Source organism: Pseudophryne corroboree, chromosome 1 (genome assembly GCF_028390025.1).
Source record: "Pseudophryne corroboree isolate aPseCor3 chromosome 1, aPseCor3.hap2, whole genome shotgun sequence".
In the NCBI taxonomy this organism is placed as follows: domain Eukaryota; kingdom Metazoa; phylum Chordata; class Amphibia; order Anura; family Myobatrachidae; genus Pseudophryne; species Pseudophryne corroboree.
In genome coordinates, this window is record NC_086444.1 from 547,469,766 (window position 1) to 547,488,262 (window position 18,497).

An 18,497-nucleotide genomic window follows, 5' to 3' on the forward strand; every position below is an offset into this window, starting at 1 on the left:
ACCGTTTCATGCTGAGCTTATACACACACCTGTACGCTTTACCTCAGTAGTACCCAAAAAAAAAAAAAAAAAAACAATGTCAAAACATTTTTTCGATTCTGTTCTGCAATCCATTGCACAGTGCAAGGCTGTCACCCAAATCCGCCATCTTTATCCAACCACTCCCCTTCCGCCATCTTTATACACCCACACAGCGGAGAGCAAATACACGTCACTCTGGAACGAGTGCAGCAACAGCCAATTACAGTTGTTGTCTCTGACCTGCAGCGATAACTAGGAGTGAGAAGCGCGCTGCTATTGGCTGAGCGTGTGAGCGCTGCGACAGATCAGCGATTACCGGGGAATGCGGATAGTAAGAGCCCGTTACTAGGCAGCGGCGGTTTCCGGGGCAGAGCGCCTGTCACCGGCTGTCACCCCCCCATACTCGGAGGTATGCATACATCCTACCCGTGTCTGATGCCCACAGGCAGGACACACAGTGTGCCTGTATGACGTCTCGCAGTGAGCACACAGCCGGTAATGGCATGCTATATGTGTGTGTGCCCCGGGACTCCTTGTTAGTAAATGTGTTATACTGTACTGTAACTGCTCCCTGGGACGAATGATGGTGGTGTGCCCATCATGTTTGTATTTATCATTTGTATCCCTGGGAATAAATGTGGAACCTCATTAAAAGGCAGTGTTTCATGACCATGATAGTACAGTGTTTTATAAATAGAGATTGGCAGGATGTATGACACATGAAGCATGCAATCACAGTAGATATTTAGCCTTCAGTCTGTAACAAACTGTTGTACTGTATACTAATGACACCGTAGCTTCCCCAGCATGATACTGACATATGACAAAGCATAAGATTTTTTTGTATGTCTTCACTAAAAATGTAAATCTCTGCATTTCCCTGACGTTATAGACATATATAAGCATACTCCTTTCATTCAGCAAGAGAAAATAGAGGAAGTATAGGAACTTATATCGCAACATGTTGCCAAATGCAGTTTAAAAAAACTGTATGTTTCTCAAAAATCATGTGGTTAGTTTGTGAATAAGAGAACTGTGATTATTTCTAGACTGGGTGATTTTAAAAGGCAGGAGGGCACCAGACCCAGGGCCTTATTCAGGATGGATCGCATCAACAATGTGATCGCATACTGATGATGTGTGCATGCGCAGGAGCATACAGTGAGATGCCATTACATCTCACTAATGCGACAGGCAGAGGCATTTGTGGGGCGGGTGGGGGCAGCGACACAGCGTTGTGGGGGGCGGGTCAGGGCGACGCTGTGATGGAAAACATGGCTGCCGTGCGCCTGCCTTCGCAGCCAGCCTACACAGGCAGGTATCCCTAATTCAGCGATGCAATTGAATGGCGATCACATCGCTGGCGGACACTTGCATGCTGTTCTGGGCGGCCCCCAGCATGCAATCGCAAGCAGTTAAATTAGCAAAACTGCAACTGATGCTAAATAAGTTCCCTATTTTGTACTTTAGTAGCTGTTAACCAATTAGTGTTTAGGTTCTCTTCATTTGGGAGTCACATCCATATTACATTTCACTAACGGGTCATCCTGACCCGATCGCACGCTGCAGTTTTTCACAGCGTAGCGATCGGGTCAGAACCGTGCATGCGCCGGCTCCGCAGTGGGCCGGCGCATGGCCGCCCGTCGCTGTGCTACGATCGCCTCTGCCCAGAGGCGGATTGGCCATAGGGTTTTCAGGGAAGATTCCCGGTGGGCCGACGCACCCATGGGGCCTGTTTAGTTTGAGGACATGTGGTCCTTTTTATAGACAAAATTAATAAGATGCAAAATAATTTGCATATATGAAAATGACTTTGCCACTTAGCCTGTGATTGCAGATGATCTAGTGTATACTCTGTTTGCCTGCTTGGCTGACATATAAGATTGAGTGAATAGTGATTGGGATACGGTTGGTGTAATAAGCAAGAAAATATCTTTCTAAAGAACTATATAGTTTCCTAAATTCTGAAGGTGTATCATATAATGTGCTCATAATATTTAAGTTAATATTTTTTTTAACTTCCCCCTTTATGCTGGACATGCCCACTATCTGGAAAGTCTTGGGGGGAGGGTGCTGCTGCCATGGCCCATGGCTAGACCTTACACCTCTGGTGCTGCCCATGTGGGGCCACTAGTACAAATTTTTCCAGGGCTGCTTTTTGTTCCCAATCCACCCCCGCCTCTGCCTGATTGACAGGCACAGGCGGCTGATGGGTGGGAGTGGGCGAAACGCGGCGTTTGGCCGCCGTTTCGTGGGCGTGGTCCAGCCAACGCAGGCGTGGCCGGACCGTGCGGGGAGTGGCGCGCAGCGGCTGCATGACGTCACACGCAGCCGCTGCGGGCCGGGGAGCGATGAGTAGCTCCCAGCCAGCCGCAGGAGCTGCATTGGTCGGGAGCTACTCTTGAAGTGCAAAGGCATCGCCGCTGTGCGATGCCTTTGCACTTCTGCTGGCGGCGACACTGACATGCGGGGTGGACTAGCCCTGTGCTGGGTGTCCCCCCGCATGTCTGAGTTCATGATCGTAGCTGTGCACAGCTACGATCAACTCGGAATGACCCCCTAAGCCCGGTACTGCTTTTACAAGTGATGTTCAGTAGCATAGAAATATATTTATTGGAAATATAAATAATGGAAACGCCAAATTTGCAGTTGTACAAAAAATATGGCAAATAGAGTTACAAGCCAAGAAAATCATAACGCAGGAAACAAGTTGGCCTTTTAAAAAAATAATAAAAATTTAGTTCTGGTAGACAAAATTTCTCAACTAGGTGCCAGCCCGTCAAAATGACGGAACAACATAAATGTCAGCACTGGTGGCTTTACGCACCCGAACAGAGCAACAATTTAATTGCTCCGTCGGGCGGCATCTACTGGCCGTCAGCACTCAAAACACTTGAATTACCCCATAGAGGTGAGGAGCTGTGTTAGCCTTTTATTCTATAGGATGATCCCATTGAGTTGTTTCACTTCTCATATTTTCTCTAACGTCCTAAGTGGATGCTGGGGACTCCGTAAGGACCATGGGGAATAGCGGCTCCGCAGAAGACTGGGCACATCTAAAGAAAGCTTTAGGACTATGTGGTGTGCACTGGCTCCTCCCCCTATGACCCTCCTCCAAGCCTCAGTTAGATCTTTGTGCCCGAACGAGAAGGGTGCACACTAGGGGCTCTCCTGAGCTTCTTAGTGAAAGTTTTAGTTTAGGTTTTTTATTTTCAGTGAGACATGCTGGCAACAGGCTCACTGCATCGAGGGACTAAGGGGAGAAGAAGCGAACTCACCTGCGTGCAGAGTGGATTGGGCTTCTTAGGCTACTGGACATTAGCTCCAGAGGGACGATCACAGGCCCAGCCTGGATGGGTCCCAGAGCCGCGCCGCCGGCCCCCTTACAGAGCCAGAAGGCAGAAGAGGTCCGGAAAATCGGCAGCAGAAGACGTCCTGTCTTCAACAAGGTAGCGCACAGCACTGCAGCTGTGCGCCATTGCTCTCAGCACACTTCACACTCCGGTCACTGAGGGTGCAGGGCGCTGGGGGGGAGCGCCCTGAGACGCAATAATAAACACCTTGGATGGCAAAAGAATGCATCACATATAGCTCCTGGGCTATATGGATGCATTTAACCCCTGCCAAAATACATTGAAAAACGGGAGATAAGGCCGCCGATAAGGGGGCGGAGCCTATCTCCTCAGCACACTGGCGCCATTTTCCCTCACAGCTCCGTTGGAGGGAAGCTCCCTGTCTCTCCCCTGCAGTCACTACACTACAGAAAGGGTTATAAAAGAAAGGGGGGGGCACTAATTAAGCGCAGTATTAAAGATACAGCAGCTATAAGGGGAAAAACACTTATATAAGGTTATCCCTGTATATATATATATATATATAGCGCTCTGGTGTGTGCTGGCAAACTCTCCCTCTGTCTCCCCAAAGGGCTAGTGGGGTCCTGTCCTCTATCAGAGCATTCCCTGTATGTGTGCTGTATGTCGGTACATTTGTGTCGACATGTATGAGGAGAAAAATGATGTGGAGACGGAGCAGATTGCCTGTAATAGTGATGTCACCCCCTAGGGGGTCGACACCTGAGTGGATGAACTGTTGGAAGGAATTACATGACAGTGTCAGCTCTGTATAAAAGACAGTGGTTGACATGAGACAGCCGGCTACTCAGCTTGTGCCTGTCCAGACGTCTCATAGGCCGTCAGGGGCTCTAAAGCGCCCGTTACCTCAGATGGCAGTTATAGACGCCGACACGGATACTGACTCCAGTGTCGACGGTGAAGAGACAAATGTGACTTCCAGTAGGGCCACACGTTACATGATTGAGGCAATGAAAAATGATTTTACACATTTCTGATAATACGAGTACCACCAAAAAGGGGTATTATGTTCGGTGAGGAAAAACTACCTATAGTTTTCCTGAATCTGAGAAATTAAATGAGGTGTGTGATGATGCGTGGTTTTCCCCCGATAACAACTGATAATTTCTAAAATGTTATTGGCATTATATCCTTTCCCGCCAGAGGTTAGGGTGCGTTGGGAAACACCCCCTAGGGTGGATAAAGCGCTCACACGCTTGTAAGGGCTCTACCCTCTCCTGAGATGGCCGCCCTTAAGGATCCTGCTGATAGAAAGCAGGAGGGTATCCTAAAATGTATTTACACACATACTGGTGTTATACTGCGACCAGCAATCGCCTCAGCCTGGATGTGCAGTGCTGGGTTGGCGTGGTCGGATTCCCTGACTGAAAATATTGATACCCTAGATAGGGACAGTATATTATTGCCTATAGAGCATTTAAAAGATGCATTTCTATATATGCGTGATGCACAGCGGAATATTTGCCGACTGGCATCAAGTCTAAGTGCGTTGTCCATTTCTACCAGTAGAGGGTTATGGACACGTCAGTGGTCAGGTGATGCGTATTCCAAACGGCATTTGGAAGTATTGCCTTATTAAAGGGAGGAGTTATTTGGGGTCGGTCTTTCAGACCTGGTGGCCACGGCAACAGCTGGGAAATCCACGTTTGTACCCCAGGTCGCCTCTCAACATGAGAAGACGCCGTATTATCAGGCGCAGTCTTTTCGTGGACAAGCGGGCAAAAGATTCCTAATTTCTGCCCCGTGACAGAGGGAGAGGAAAAAGGCTGCAGAAATCAGCCAGTTCCCAGGAACAGAAACCCTCTCCCGCCTCTGCCAAGCCCTCAGTATGACGCTGGGGCTTTACAAGCAGAATCAGGCACGGTGGGGGGCCCGTCTCAATGAATTTCAGCGCGCAGTGGGCTCACTCGCAAGTAGACCCCTGGATCCTTCAGGTGATATCTCAGGGGTACAAATTAGAATTCGAGACGTCTCCCCCTCGTCGTTTCCTAAAGTCGGCTTTACCAATGTCTCCTTCTGACAGGGAGACTGTTTTGGAAGCCATTCACAAGCTGTATTCCCAGCAGGTGATAACAAGGTACCCCTCCTGCAACAGGGAACGGGGTATTATTCCACACTGTTGTGGTACCGAAGCCGGACGGCTCGGTGAGACCGATTCTAAATCTAAAATCTTTGAACACTTACATACAGAGGTTCAAATTCAAGATTGAGTCACTCAGAGCAGTGATTGCGAACCTGGAAGAAGGGGACTACATGATGTCTCGGGACATCAAGGATGCTTACCTTCATGTCAAAATTTACCCTTCTCATCAAGGGTACCTCAGGTTTATCGTACAGAACTGTCACTATCAGTTCAGACGCTGCCGTATGGATGGTCCACGGCACCCCGGGTCTTTACCAAGGTAATGGCCGAAATGATGATATTCCTTCGAAGGAAGGGAATTTTAGTTATCCTTTACTTGGACGATTCCCTGATAAGGGTAAGATCCAGGGAACAGTTGGAGGTCGGTGTAGCACTATTTCAGGTAGTGTTGCGGCAGCACGATTGGATTCTCAATATTCCAAAATCGCAGCTGGTTCCGACGACTTGTCTTCTGTTTCCTAGGGTTGATCCTGGACATAGTCCAGAAAAAGGCTTTTCCCCCGGAGGAGAAAGCCAGGGAGTTATCCGAGCTAGTCAGGAACCTCCTAAAACCGAGCCAAGTCTCAGTGCATCAATGCACAAGGGTTCTGGGTAAAATGGTGGCTTCCTACGAAGCAATCCCATTCGGCAGATTCCACGCAAGAACTTTCCAGTGGGACCTGCTGGACAAATGGTCCGGGTCGCATCTTCAGATGCATCAGCGGATAACCCTGTCACCAAGGACAAGGGTGTCCCTCCTGTGGTGGTTGCAGAGGGCTCATCTTCTAGAGGGCCGCAGATTCGGCATTCAGGACTGGGTCCTGGTGACCACGGATGCCAGCCTGCGAGGCTGGAGAGCAGTCACACAGGGAAGGAATATCCAGGGCTTATGGTCAAGTCTGGAGACATCACTTCACATAAATATCCTGAAGCTAAGGGCCATTTACAATGCTCTAAGCTTAGCAAGACCTCTGCTTCAAGGTCAGCCGATGTTGATCCAGTCGGACAACATCACGGCAGTCACCCACGTAAACAGACAGGGTGGCACAAGAAGCAGGAGGGCAATGGCAGAAGCTGCAAGGATTCTTCGCTGGGCGGAAAATCATGTGATAGCACTGTCAGCAGTATTCATTCCGGGAGTGGACAACTGGGAAGCAGACTTCCTCAGCACGACCTCCACCCGGGAGAGTGGGGACTTCACCCAGAAGTCTTCCACATGATTATAAACCGTTGGGAAAAACTCGACAGGTATTGCGCCAGGTCAAGGGACCCTCAGGCAATAGCTGTAGACGTTCTGGTAACACCGTGGGTGTACCAGTCAGTGTATGTGTTCCCTCTTCTGCCTCTCATACCCAAGGTACTGAGATTGATAAGATGGAGAGGAGTAAGCACTATATTCGTGGCTCCGGATTGGCCAAGAAGGACTTGGTAACCGGAACTTCAAGAGATGCTCACGGAGGATCCGTGGCCTCTACCTCTAAGAAGGGACCTGCTCCAGCAAGGACCCTGTCTGTTCCAAGACTTACCGCGGCTGCGTTTGACGGCATGGCGGTTGAACGCCGGATCCTGAAAAGGCATTCCGGATGAAGTCATCCCTATCCTGATCAAAGCCAGGAAGGATGTAACCGCAAAACATTATCACCGCATTTGGCGAAAATATGTTGCGTGGTGCGAGGCCAGTAAGGCCCGACGGAGGAAATTCAACTGGGTTGTTTCCTACATTTCCTGCAAACAGGAGTGTCTATGGGCCTGAAATTGGGGTCCATTAAGGTTCAAATTTCGGCCCTGTCAATTTTCTTCCAAAAAGAACTAGCTTCAGTTCCTGAAGTTCAGACGTTTGTAAAAGGGGTACTGCATATACAGCCTCCTTTTGTGCCTTCAGTGGCACTTTGGGATCTCAATGTAGTTTTTGGGTTCCAAAAGTCACATGGGTTTGAACCACTTAAATCTGTGGAGTTAAAATATCTCACATGGAAAGTGGTCATGCTGTTGGCCCTGGCCTGGGCCAGGCGCGTGTCAGAATTGGCGGCTTTATCCTGTAAAAGCCCTTATCTGATTTTCCATTCGGACAGGGCGGAATTGAGGACTCGTCCTCAGTTTCTCCCTAAGGTGGTTTCAGCGTTTCACCTAAACCAACCTATTGTGGTGCCTGTGGCTACTAGGGACTTGGAGGACTCCAAGTTGCTAGACGTTGTCAGGGCCCTGAAAATATATGTTTCCAGGACGGCTGGAGTCAGGAAAACTGACTCGCTGTTTATCCTGTATGCACCCAACAAGCTGGGTGCTCCTGCTTCTAAGCAGACTATTGCTCGTTGGATTTGTAGTACAATTCAGCTTGCACTTTCGGTGGCAGGCCTGCCACAGCCAAAAATCTGTAAATGCCCACTCCACAAGGAAGGTGGGCTCATCTTGGGCGGCTGCCCGAGGGGTCTCGGCTTTACAACTTTGCCGAGCAGCTACTTGGTCAGGAGCAAATACGTTTGTAAAATTCTACAAAATTGATACCCTGGCTGAGGAGGACCTGGAGTTCTCTCATTTGGTGCTGCAGAGTCATCCGCACTCTCCCGCCCGTTTGGGAGCTTTGGTATAATCCCCATGGTCCTTACGGAGTCCCCAGCATCCACTTAGGACGTTAGAGAAAATAAGAATTTACTTACCGATAATTCTATTTCTCGTAGTCCGTAGTGGATGCTGGGCGCCCATCCCAAGTGCGGATTGTCTGCAATACTGGTACATAGTTATTGTTACCAAAAAATCGGGTTATTGCTGTAGTGAGCCATCTTTTCTAGAGGCTCCTCTGTTATCATGCTGTTAACTGGGTTCAGATCACAAGTTGTACGGTGTGATTGGTGTGGCTGGTATGAGTCTTACCCGGGATTCAAAATCCTTCCTTATTGTGTACGCTCGTCCGGGCACAGTATCCTAACTGAGGCTTGGAGGAGGGTCATAGGGGGAGGAGACAGTGCTCACCACATAGTCCTAAAGCTTTCTTTAGATGTGCCCAGTCTCCTGCGGAGCCGCTATTCCCCATGGTCCTTACGGAGTCCCCAGCATCCACTACGGACTACGAGAAATAGAATTATCGGTAAGTAAATTCTTATTTTAATTGCGTCTGTGTTTCATGTACTGTACATAGGGTGTATTTATCAATGCTCAGAGAGAGATAACATTGTGAGAGATAAAGGACTAGCCAATCAGCCTCTGCCTTACATATTACAAGCTGTGTTTGAAAAGTGACAGAAGCTGATTCGTTTAGCTATCACAATTTTATCTATTTTCAAGCTTTGATAAATACCCCCCCACCCCCTACGGGAATACATTTTCCCTCAGTTTGGCAGGTGTGCATTTATATGAAGTGGGCAATCAGGTTTTTTTTCTCTTCATAATCTGGATAACATTTGGCTGCATATGCCTTATAGTAGATCGCCTTCATAGTGAATTTAGCTGCAGAGTACTTGAATAGGTTTTTCCCCAGCAAGAATTGCTTTAGCTCAGATAGCTCGAGTTCAGAGAAATTGCACATTTCTGCTGCGGGGTACACTGGGGTTCCACAGGGAATAACATTGGGGTTGACAACGGGCAGGGCTGCTCCAGCAGCCCTCAGAAGAGCTTTTTTAAGTAAATTTTGAAGACTTCAAGGGCTGCAGCAGAGACACTGTTAGTGTTCGATGTCAGTCAGACATCTCCTGCTGCAGCTCCATCACCTCCCCTAGCGGCGCTGTATACTCCCGCGCCCTGGTTGCCGGGTACTTACAGCGGAGGCTCCGGTTTCATTCAGTCAGGCACACACACACCACCGCAGCTCTCCAGGGTCATGTGTTCACACTTCGGGAGGAGGTAAGTGGGTCCCCCAGGTGGGTCCCGCTAGAAATTGCGATCCGGCGCGGCCGGTGGGAGGCGGGCCGCGTGCTGGCGTGGACACTGTGGCAGTACAGGGACCCCACTAGACCACATGTCGGTTTTACTAAAGACCGTTTGTCTATGGCCCACAGTACCCGGTGGTGAAGTCCAGCAAGGGGATAAGGCTCTGACCTGTAGCCCCTCTCCCAGCCCCAGGGCGCCATTTAGAGTAAATGTTCCCGCCCTGGAGCTGCATCTCGCTCTACCCCTCACTCCCTGTCAGCGTTTGGGCGCCATTAGGACAAGCTGAGCTGATCCTGGGACAGTTTGAGCAAATCCTCCTCTGTAAAGCTGCCTGCATGTCAGCGCTGTGCATTTTACAGGACACTTATGTATTCTACATGTCTGTTGACAGTGTTAGTTAAGAAACCGTGCATTTATTCAGGGTAATGTAGTACAAGTTCCCTGTCATATACATCCAGTGTTTTACTGTGCATTGATATATCTATTAATCTGTATAGCTTTACTCAATATTGCTAGTCCAGTGCAGTTTTATTGCATGTCATAATTTCTGCATTGTATATGTGACTGTGTGTGTGTGCATATACAGCTGCTGCGTGACTTACATTCCGTGTATCTCACTCAGATTGCTATCCCTATGTTCTATAACCTGAGGGGGCTAAGTGCGTCAGGTGTATTAGTTTATATAAGTGTTTCACAGGATATACTTATTGAGTATTTTTGTCTGTGATTTTAAGTCACCATATACCTCTTGAATTCTATGTTTGTGCTAATACACTGCACGGAGTGTTCTTGTTAAGGTATTAGGCTGCTGATATTGTACTGGGTTGCCTGAGAATTGAGCTTTCAAGTATGTCAGCTACAAGGGGCGACGGTGCTGGGGCTGCATGGTGCATGGTGGTGACGCTGCAGACACATTAGAGGAAAACATAGCAGCAGAGGGTTCAGGTTCTGGGGTTTCTCTGCCCCCCAGTGGGTCTGTAGCAATGGGGGTTCATAATGACCCGCCTTGGGCTACTTTCTCCACGTTATTAAGTACGCTGGTAACTAGACTTACGCCCCCTATGGGACCTCACGTGCCGGTACAACCGCATATTGTCCCTGTGGTTAATCCGCCATGGGCAGATCAACTGTCCACTCAGTTACAGCAATTGAACCACTCATTGACTAAACAGAAATCTAACCCTCGCCCGCCTAAGACCAAGGGGTCCTCTAAGCGGGCCATTACTTCCTCACAATCCACCCACATCCCAGATACCTCGTCTGATGAGGATGGCGTGTATACTGACCCCACAGACTCTGATCCAGATATTTCTGATGGGGAATCTGTCTCACAGGTGGATGTTCCTGACTTATTGGAGGCTATCAGACTGATTCTGAAATTACTGATGGCCCAGAGCCTGATGCTACCTCTAAGAAACCGGACAGGTTTAAACGTCAGAAGGTCGTTTAACAAGTTTTACCTCACACTGACCATTTAGTTGACATACGTCGGGAATCCTGGGAAAATCCAGGAAAGAAATTCACACCTCACAAGAAGATTCTAGCTCGCTATCCCCTCGCTGCGGAGCTAAGTAAAAATTAGGAAACACCCCCGCCAGTGAGTTTGCAAGTGGCGCGGCTGGTCGTATCCTCCGCTCTGCCTGTATCTACTGTCACTTCTCTGAAAGAACCGACGGATAAGCGTGTGGAGGGTTGCTTAAAGGCGATTTACACCCTCGCAGGACCTGTGCATTGGCCCACTATTGCAGCAACATGGGCTGCAGAGGCTATTGAAGCGTGGGCTCAGGAGGTGGAAGCGGAGCTGCCTTCCAACTTTTCTGATAATGATAGACAGTGTCTCTCGTATATTGTCACAGCATCTCATTACATTAATGAGGCAGCTTCTGATGCTGGTGTTCTGGCGGCCAAGGCTTCTACTACGTCCATTTTAGCTCGCCGGATCCTATGGACCTGGACTCTAAGAAAACCCTGGAGGTGCTCCCTTTTAAGGGAGACATTCATTTTGGAGAAGACCTCAAAAAGATAGTGGCTGACTTAGATTCTGCTAAAACAGCGTGTCTACCTAGCACTGCTCCTTCGGTGCCGAAGGTTAAGAGTACTTCCTTTGGCTCCTTTCGTCCTTCAGGTAAAACCAAAGGTCAGGCGTACCCGAAACAGGCACGCACTACTAAAACCGCTAAGCCTGGGCTGCCCGTCAGCCTGCTTCCAAAACTGACAAGCCTGCTGCATGACGGGGCGGGCCTCCCTCTGGGGGATCCCAGAGTGGGAGGCCGACTTCTAGGCTTTACCCAGGAATGGTTGAAGACCACTTCCGACGCCTGGGTACAGGAAGTCGTCACTCGCGGATACACCATATCCTTCAAGAATCGTCCCCCTCATCGATTTTGCCTGACAGACGTCCCTTAAGATCAGGTGAAAGCAAAAACTCTTCATTCGGTGGTACATTCCCTCCTGGACACAGGAGTGGTAGTACAGGTGCCTCTGGCTCAGAGAGGCAAGTGGTATTATTCACCGCTGTTCCTAGTCCCGAAACCGAATGGGTCCTCTCGGCCCATTCTCAACCTCAAGTCCTTGAACAGATTTGTGAGAGTCCCCAAGTTTCGTATGGAAACTCTTCGCTCTATTGTTCTGGCCTTGGAGCCTGGGGATTATATGGTCTCCCTGGACATACAGGATGCTTACCTGTATATTCCTATTGCAATGTCGCATCAGCAGTACCAGAGGTTTGCTGTTGGCAACCTCCATTATCAATTTCGGGCTTTACCTTTTGGTTTAACCACGGCCCCACGTGTCTTTACAAAGGTCATGGCGGTAATGACGGCTGTACTTCACCGTCAAGGGGTCAGGATCCTCCCGTATCTGGACGACTTGTTGATCCTGGCAATTTCCCCAGAAATTCTCCTACGTTATCTGGATCTGATGCTCCAGTTTCTGCAAGTCCACGGGTGGCTCATCAACTGGAAGAAGTCTTAGGGGCATTGTTGGACACTCACAACCAGAGGTTGTTCTTGTCTCAGGAGAAGGCCCTGAAACTTCGGGACAGGATTCAATGCTTCCTATCTCGTCTGCAAGTGTCGCTACACTCGGCAATGCAAGTGCTAGGTCTCATGGTGTCGGCTTTCAACATGGTGGAGTATGCTCAATTCCATTCCCGCCCTCTACAGAAACTGATTGTAGCCAAGTGGGATGGCCTGCCTCACCAGATCAGTCTCACATGATCTCCTTGTCTCCGGATGTCCGTCTGTCACTGAGCTGGTGGCTGCAGGACCATCGATTGAGCAGGGGTCGTCCCTTCTGGATATCCAGCTGGGTCCTCCTGACGACGGATGCCAGTCTGAGAGGTTGCGGCACGGTGTTGGAGCAACACTCCCTTCAGGGTCGGTGGACCAAGGAGGAGTCTCTCCTCCCGATAAACATTCTGGAACTGCGGGCGGTGTTCAATGCTCTGAACCTGGCCCAGCATTTAATACAGAACAGGCCTGTTCAGGTACAGTCAGACAACGCCACCACGGTGGCGTACATAAATCATCAAGGCGGCACTCGAAGCCGCATGGCAATGAGGGAAGTATCAAGGATTCTTCAGTGGGCGGAATGCCATCTGCCAGCCATATCGGCAGTGTACATTATGGGGGTCCTAAACTGGGAAGCGGACTTCCTCAGTCATCAGGACGTACACGCCCGGAGAGTTGAGCCTCCATCCAGAAGTATTTCAACTCCTAGTGGACAAGTGGGGTCTCCCAGATGTAGACCTGATGGCGTCTCGACACAATCACAAGTTTCCGGTCTACGGAGCAAGGACAAGGGATCGTCAAGCAGCATTCGAGGACGCACTGGCAATTCCATGGAACTTTCAGCTGCCGTACATGTTCCCTCCGGTGTTACTTCTGCCCAGGGTAATAAGGAAGTTCGAGCAAGAAGGAGGACTCCTGCTTCTGATTGCCCCAGCGTGGCCCAGACGGCATTGGTTCTCAGACCTTTAGGGTCTATCGATAGAGCGTCCCCTTCTACTTCCACAGCGCCCAGAGATCCTCGTTCAGGGCCCTTGTGTATATCAGGATTTGGCCCGATTGGCTTTGACGGCGTGGCTCTTGAAGCTTCAGTTCTAAGGGCCAAAGGATTTTCTAAGGCAGTCATTCAAACCATGTTGAAGGCCCGGAAACCAGCTTCGGCTCGGATTTACCAAAGGGTCTGGAATTCCTACTTTGCTTGGTGCGCGGATAACAATCATGACGCTTACAAGTTCAGTACGGCCAAACTTTTGGCCTTTCTACAACAGTGCCTGGACTTGGGCCTTCGTCTGGCCTCCCTCAAGGTTCACATTTCTGCCTTGTCGGTATGGTTACAGAGAAAAATTGCGACTCTGCCTGATGTTCATACATTTACTCAGGGTGTGTTGCGGATTCAACCTCCTTACATCCCGCCTGTGGCTCCTTGGGATTTGTCGGTGGTTCTGGAGGCAGTGCAAGAGTCTCCGTTTGAGCCTCTTGAATCTGCAGACCTTAAGTGGCTTTCTCAAGGTATTGTTTCTGTTGGCTATTGCCTCTGCTAGACGGGTATCGGATTTGGGTGCCTTGTCGTATAGGTCCCCCTATCTGATTTTTCACTGTGACCGGGCGGTTCTTCGAACACGTCCCAGGTATCTACCTAAGGTGGTGTCTTCTTTCCACCATAATCAGGAGATTGTGGTTCTGGCCTTTGTCTCTCCTGAATTGTCTTCCAAAGAGCGGTCTTTGGATGTGGATGTGGTACGGGCTCTCTGTATCTATGTGAAGAGGACAGCTTCTGTTAGAAAGTCTGATTCTCTCTTTGTCCTGTTTGGTTTTCACAAACGTGGCTGGCCTGCTCACAAGCAGACCCTGGCCAGATGGATTAGAATGGTGATTGTACATGCTTATGTACAGGCTGGTCGTCCAGCTCCTGCTACTATCAAGGCCCATTCTACTCGGTCAGTTGGACCTTTTTGGGCGGCCCGCCGTGGTGCGACCCTTGAACAATTGTGCAAGGCGGCGACGTGGTACTCATATGAACACATTCATAAGGTTTTATGCCTTCGATACTTCCGCCTCCCAAGATGCTTCCTTTGGACACCGGGTTCTTGTGCCCACTACAGTGCATCCCCTCCAATGAGGAACTGCTTTAGGACATCCCAAATGTTATTCCCTTTGGAACACCAGTGTACGCCACAGCACAAAATGAGATTTATGGTAAGAACTTACCTTTATTAAATCTCTTTCTGCGAGGTACACTGGGTTTCACAGGGCGCCCGCCCTGACGCACTTGGCTTCTTTGGGTTGGTATGGCATTAGCCGCTTATACCTTCTCCTGTCGTGAGAATGTGGTGAACGTGGCTACTAAGTGTTGTCGTCTCTTTTACCTGCTACTGCATTGGAATGGTTAACAAAACTGAGCTCCTGCATTCTGCGAACAGTCAAAGCTTTTAGCCTGTTGGTGCCTCGGATCAAGATCCTACTCTACACTGCGATGTTATTCCCTGTGGAGCCCAGTGTACCTCGCAGAAAGAGATTTAACAAAGGTAAGTTCTTACCATAAATCTCCTTATATTTGGGAATGTTACCACTAGCATTAATACATATGTTGCATTCAGTCCCAAAACTCAATAATGCCATTCATTATTTAGCACTGGATCTTGTGTCTCATGCAAATAATTACATGTTATTTCTATTTTTTAATGATTATTGAATTCAGAATTGCTTTCCTGTTTATTGTTGTCACAGTGCATCTGGAAAGTATTCACAGCACTTCACTTTTTTTTCCACATTTTGTTATGTTACAGCCTTATTCCAAAGTGGAATAAATAATTTTTTCCCTCAAAATTCTACACACAATACCCCATAATGACAACGTGAAACAAGTTTTTTTGAGATTTATGCTAATTTATTAAAAATAAAAAACTAAGACATCACATATACATAAGTATTCACAGACTTTGCCATGAAGCTCAAAATTGAGCTCAGGTGCATCCTGTGTCCACTGATCATCCTTGAGATGTTCCTACAGCTTAATTGGAGTCCACCTGTTGTAAAGTCAGGGAGGTGACCAAGAACCCGATGGTCACTCTGTCAGAGCTACAGCATTCCTCTGTGGAGAGAGGAGAACCTTCCAGAAGGACACCCATCTCTGCAGCAATATACCAATCAGGCCTGTATGGTAGAGTGGCCAGACGGAAGCCATTCCTTAGTAAAAAGCACATGGCAGCCCGCCTGAAGATTTCCAACTTGCACTTGAAGGACTCTCAGACCATGAGAAACAAAATTTTCTGGTCTGATGAGACAAAGATTGAACTGTATAGCGTGAATGCCAGGCGTCATGTTTGGAGGAAACTAGGCACTGCTCATCACTGGGCCAGTACCATCCCGATAGATAGATAGTTTATTGTCACTAAAAACATTAGAAAATGAAGAAGTGAAATTACAATACAGTATACTTATGCTTCGATAGACTAATGAGAATTCAAACCAACAATTATGGAAGGGAAAAAACTGTTTCTCATCGTGCTAGTATGGCAACCAAGACACCTACTGTATAACGCTTCCCAGAGAGAAAAAAATTGAGTAACAAGGGTGATTACAATCACTAATTATCTTGTTAGCCTTAGCCACACTCACTTTATTAAACATCTCCTCAAATTTAGGCAGGGATAAACCAATAATCCTCTCCGCAGATTTATGTACCCTACCCAATGTACTACGATCAGCACATTTAGTATTACCATACCACACCGTGATTGCATATGTCAACAGACTCTCAATCATGCAGCAGTAGAAATTAACTAAAATCGTTCTTTGCAAACCCGCTGCTTGAAGTCTACGCCAAAAAAAAAGGGCGTTGCTGAGCCTTTCCCGCCACAGCAGTGATATGCGAAGACCAGGACAGATCTTCAGACAAATTAATTTCTAAAAACTTTATTCCTGAAACCTTTTCCACTTCCTCACCATTGATGAAAAGCGGATGTACAGGGGCTTTCCTAGACTTTCTAAAGTCAATCACAACTTCCTTTGTTTTCTTATTGTTCAACAACAGGTTATTATTCTCTCCCCATTCAACTAGTTGCTTTACTTCCTCCCTGTAACTATCCTCCTCTCCTTTAGTAATCAACCCCACAAGTGCAGTGTCATCCGCAAATTTTACCATAACATTTAAATCTGAATGAGACGTACAATCGAAAGTATACATAGAATATAAATAAAGACTTAAGACACAACCCTGGGGGACTCCTACATTTAATGTCAACTCGACAAAACAGAGCCCATCCTAACTGACTGTGGAACGATTTGTCAAGAAGTCCAATAACCAGTTACAAATATGTGTGTCATAGCCTATCTTTAAAAGCTTACTAATCAACATTGTTGGCACAACAGTAATAAAAGCGGAACTGTAGTCCACAAATAATAGTCTAACATAGGAGTCTCTGTTCTCCAAGTGACAGAGAACCCTATGAAGAACCATAAGGGCCACATCCTCAATTGACCTATTTTGCCTATAGGCAAACTGATAGGGGTCGAACCCCAATGAAATACCGCCCTTTAAATTATTCAAAACAACCCTTTCAAAACACTTCTTAACCAATGAAGTGAGAGGAATCGGTTGAAAATCATTCAGACCAGTTACTACAGAAGACTTAGGAATGGGAACAGTAGTAGTTGTCTTGAAACAACGTTGGACAATACATTGTGCTAAGGATACATTTTCTTAAAATACCAGCCAATTGATCGGCACATACACGTAGAACTTTTCCCTGAATACAATCCGGGCCCGGGACCTTCCTAGAATTGGTCTTCCTAAGCATAAGCCTGACCTCCGATTCCAACAAAATCAAAGGTTCGCTTTATAAGTAACCACCAATTCCCATAGTAGGGGACAAATTTCCATTCTCGAACCTAGCATAGAACTTATTAAACTCATCAGCAGAAGGATTATTCAACCTATCGGCAGTTGAGCCCTAATAGTCAGTTAGGCACTTAATACCTTTCCACATAGACCTTACATCTCCTGATTCCTTAAACTGACTTTACATTTTTTGTGAATAAGCTACTTTTGCCAAATGGATAACCTTTTTGAAATGTACTCAGGAAATTTTATACGCTGCTTTATCCTTGGATTTAAATGCCCTATCCCTAATCCTCAACAGGGAACGGACCTCACTATTCATCCATGACTTATCATTTGGAAATGTACGAACTACCTTCCTTCTGGTAACACTTTCTATACAGCATCTAAAATACAATAGAACCGAAGAGGCAATAAGATCTACGTTAACATTCAAATCCACTGTTGCCTCTTCCAGAAACAAATCCCAGTTAGATGCAGCCTCCAGCACAGCTCAGTTAACAGACTTGGCAGCCCCAGCGTCATCAACCAGAGACGCATCGCCACGGCAACTGCCAAGAGAGCCGCACGCCAGCCCTCTCAGCCTCTCCAGGTACCCGCAACATGTCCTCCCTGGAGTACACAATCCTCCCTGCACACGGTGGGAGCACAGCAGCGGCCAGCACATGCCATAGCACCGGAAGCAGTCCAAATAGCGCCCGGTGAGTCCTCCTCAGCATAGGAGCTGCAGCCGCTGCGTCTGAACGCACCGCCATATATTGTACAGTGAAGCATGATGGTGGCAGCATCATGCTGTGGGGATGTTTTTCAGCGGCAGGAATTGGGAGACTAGGATAGAGGTAAAGATGAATGCAGCAATGTACAGAGACATCCTGCTCCAAAGCGCCCTTGACCTCAGACTGGGGTGATGGTTCAGCTTTCAGCAGGACCGCGACCCTAAGCACACAGCCAAGATATCAAAGGAGTGGCTTCAGGACAACTCTGTGAATGTCCTTGAGTGGCCCAGCCAGAGCCCAGACTTGAATCCGATTGAATATCTCTGGAGAGATCTGAAAATGGCTGTGCACCGACGCTTCCCATCCAACCTGATGGAGCTTGAGAGGTGCTGCAAAGAGGAATGGGCGAAACTGCCCAAAGATATGTGTGCCAAGCTTGTGGCATCATATTCAAAAAGACTTGAGGCTGTAATTGCTGCCAAAGGTGCAACAACAAAGTATTGCGAAAAGGCTGTGAATACTTACTGTATATGTGATTTCTTAGTTTTTTATTTT

General features: G+C 47.9%; 1 protein-coding gene across 3 annotated transcripts in view; it reads left to right on the forward strand.

The window, feature by feature from the left end:
• The first annotated feature begins 214 nt into the window (after positions 1–214).
• C9orf72 (C9orf72-SMCR8 complex subunit) overlaps positions 215–18,497 on the forward strand; it is a 112,799-nt gene continuing 94,516 nt past the window's right edge. The window contains exon 1 of one of the 3 annotated variants that reach the window (XM_063914092.1): positions 215–430. The gene's annotated coding sequence lies outside the window, so the exon portion shown is untranslated. Of the gene's footprint in view, positions 517–18,497 lie in introns of all 3 variants that reach the window. The other 2 variants (XM_063914091.1, XM_063914090.1) reach the window with 2 other exon arrangements.